The sequence below is a fragment of the Sus scrofa genome, chromosome Y (assembly GCF_000003025.6).
Source record: "Sus scrofa isolate TJ Tabasco breed Duroc chromosome Y, Sscrofa11.1, whole genome shotgun sequence".
Classification (NCBI taxonomy): Eukaryota; Metazoa; Chordata; class Mammalia; order Artiodactyla; family Suidae; genus Sus; species Sus scrofa.
In genome coordinates this window covers 24846311-24849487 of record NC_010462.3, presented here as the reverse complement: position 1 = coordinate 24849487, position 3177 = coordinate 24846311, and the positions used below count along the sequence as shown (strand labels likewise).

At 39.4% G+C, this 3177-nt stretch overlaps 1 pseudogene; it reads left to right on the top strand.

Moving 5' to 3' along the window:
* LOC110257877 lies at positions 1190-1971 on the top strand (annotated as a pseudogene).

Here is a 3177-nt window from a genome sequence, read left to right as displayed (position 1 = left end):
GAAAGAAAGAAAGAAAGAAAGAAAGAAAGAAAGAAAGAAAGAAAGAAAGAAAGAAAGAAAAAGAAATAAAACCTTCCCTGTTTTGAGATATGATTGCACACCTATAAATATCCCAGAGCATACTAAGAAACTCACAGAATCAGAGAGTTCAGCATAGACACAGGATACTAGATCAATATACACAAACATGTACTTCTAACAAAGGGACATGGATATTAAAAATGCAGTACTGTTAAGAATTGTTGAAAAAGAAGTATAAATATACCAAATTCTGGGGCTGGGTATTAAAAAAAATGAAGAAAATATGGAGCTACACTCTGGATTGGAAGAATATCAATGGATTGGAAGATTCAAGATATTTTGAAAATAATGGATTCTAGTCAAATGGCTTCTTGAGTTTCAGATTTAATCCAACTAATATAAAAATCCCAGCAAAGCAATGGTGGCTAGAAGACTGCATTTAACTGGCAGAGACAGATATAAATTGGACAGAAACAAGAAATAAAACCTTCCCTGTTTTGTCAGACAGAATAAAGAACTCAAAAACATAACCATGCTCTTACATTTATGTGTTTCTACACAAAAGTGCAAACACAATTTAATGGAGATATGGTAATCTTTTGAGCAGGTGACTATCATAGGCAAAAAACAACAAACATCAAAGTATTGAAATAGATGAACATCACACACAAACTACAACAACAAAAATTTAGGTATCACCACAGTGAACAATTACGTAAATTGGAGCAAGATTCCACACAAAATGTAAAACCTATACAAATCTTTGGAGAAAAAATGAAAGTAAGATTTTTTCAAATTTAGGATTAGGCAAACTGCCAGATTTGATACCAAATGCATTGTCCATAAAAGAAAATATTAACAAGTGAGTACAAACTGAGTCTAAATATTTTTTAAATTGTGTTCCTTGGAAGTCTCTGTTAAAAGGATGACAAGAAAAGCTAAACCCTAGAAGGAAATACCTACAAACCACACTCAGTTTTCCAATACAGATCAATTTCTATAAAACCAGTTGAACCTCAAAAATCTAGAACTTCCTTCTTCATGAAAACACTAAAAGGCAGATGATGCTGGTGTTGTGGGAGGGGCCAGAGGCTCCAGGAAGGCTGGAGGCTCTGGGCACCTACAGCTGGAGACCAAGGCTCTTCCACAAAGGCTTCCAGAGCTGCAGGGAGGCCAGGGTCATGGCCCAGGCAGATGAGGACAAGGATGGGGAGCTTGTGGGGGCAGAGCTGAGGACAAGGAAGACAAAGCTCCCAATCACCAAGGTGGCCCACCGAGTCAAAGACATGAAGATCAAGTCCCTGGAAGAAAGAGATCTCTCTCTTTGCTCTGCCCATCAAAGAATCTGAGATCATCGACTTTTCCTGGGGGCATCCTTCAAGGACCAGTCTATGAAGATGATGCCTGTGCAGAAGCAGAACTTGCTGGTCGGAGGACCATGTTCAAGACATTTGTCACCACTAGGGATTACCAAGGACACGTTGGTTTTGGTGCCAAATGCTCTAAGCTGGTATCCACTGCCACCCATGGGGCCATCATTCTGGCCAAGCTCTCCATCATCCAGGTGCAGTGTGAAGGCTCCCGGGGGACAAGATTGGCAAGCCACATATCATCCTTTGCAAAGTGCCTTTCCACTGTGTCTCCATGCTGGTGTGCCTCTTCCCTGCCCCCAGGGCCACTGGCATTGTCTCAGCCCCTGTCCTAAGAAGCTACTGCTGATGTGGAATTGATGACTGCTACACTTCTACCAGGGGCTGCACTGCCAAGCTGGGCAACTCTCCTGAGGCCACCTTTGATGCCATTTCCAAGAGTACACCTATCTCACTCCTAGTCTCTGGAGAGATGGTGTTCTCCAAGTCTGCTTCTCAGGAATTCACTAAGCACCTTGTGAGTACGCACATGAGAACCTCTGTGCAGAGGGCCTAGGCTTCAACTGTGTCCACCACATAATTTTATATTAGAGGAATAAAATGAATGAAACTGGAAAAAATCCAACTCAATGAAATACCTAGTCAATGATTAATATTGAAGGCTATCTGAGAGTTTATTGCATGTCCTTGTTTGTTGCATTTCTCCAGGAGAAAAAAGAAAAAACAATTCCAAACTTTAAAATCACCCAAAACAAGCAAACAACAAACACAAACTAATCCAGATCACTAGGCTTAATTAATAATCAGGTGAGGTTTTTTTTACTTAATAAAATTCTCCATTACTTGTTTTTTCTTCCCAAAGCAACTTAAATATGATCCTTTGCCACAGAGAGTAAAGTAGCACAATATTAAGGATACCTATATCAGAGTTCCTGCTCTCTCTCAGCAGGTTAATAGCCCAACATGTGTGCAAGGATATGGGTCCCATCCCTTGCCTGCCCAGTGGTTAAGGATTAGGCTTTTGAGGCAAACTGAGGATTGTAGGCCACAGATACAGCTCAGATCCTGCATATGCCACATCATTGCCACAACAGTTGCAGCTTCATGTGTGCACCAAGCCTGGGAATTTCCCTATGCTGCACTTGCAACCCAAAAAGAACAAATACATGCACAATAAAGGTACCTATGAAGAAAGCTGTTGTTGCTTTCTGTAGTGTATGTGGGTTTTTTTTTTTAATCTTTATACATAAGTCAATAACATGCATATAAAATGTGGTCTCCTTTCATTTGACTTTAAAATAAATGATTTTTACTATTTTACATTGTGTATAAAACTTTAAGACTTCTCTCATTTTGCCCTTTTGCAGCAAGGAGAATAAAAGCAGTTGGCATTGAAAACAACCATTACTTCCATGATAGGCACACTGAAACAGAAATAAGCCTTAGCAGTAAATCTGTTAAGAAGCACGTGTTTTCTGCATCTGCTTCATGTCCAGCACCATACCATCATTTTTTGTTTTGTGGCCATTCTCAGTAAATCTCCCATGACTAGTAGGTAACACATTTGCATGAAGACTTTGTACCTGAAACTCATTTTCTATTTTCTGAATCTGTGTCTATGAATTCTAGGACTTGCCTTTTATATCAAAATACATGTAGATAGGTTTATGTAATAAGAACAAGTCTACGCCTTTTACATACTGGTTTTTAAAAGACAAATGCTACTAAATGCATCAAGTCCTTTACTATTTGTGATTGTCTCCATGGAAACACTACCTGGTGAGTA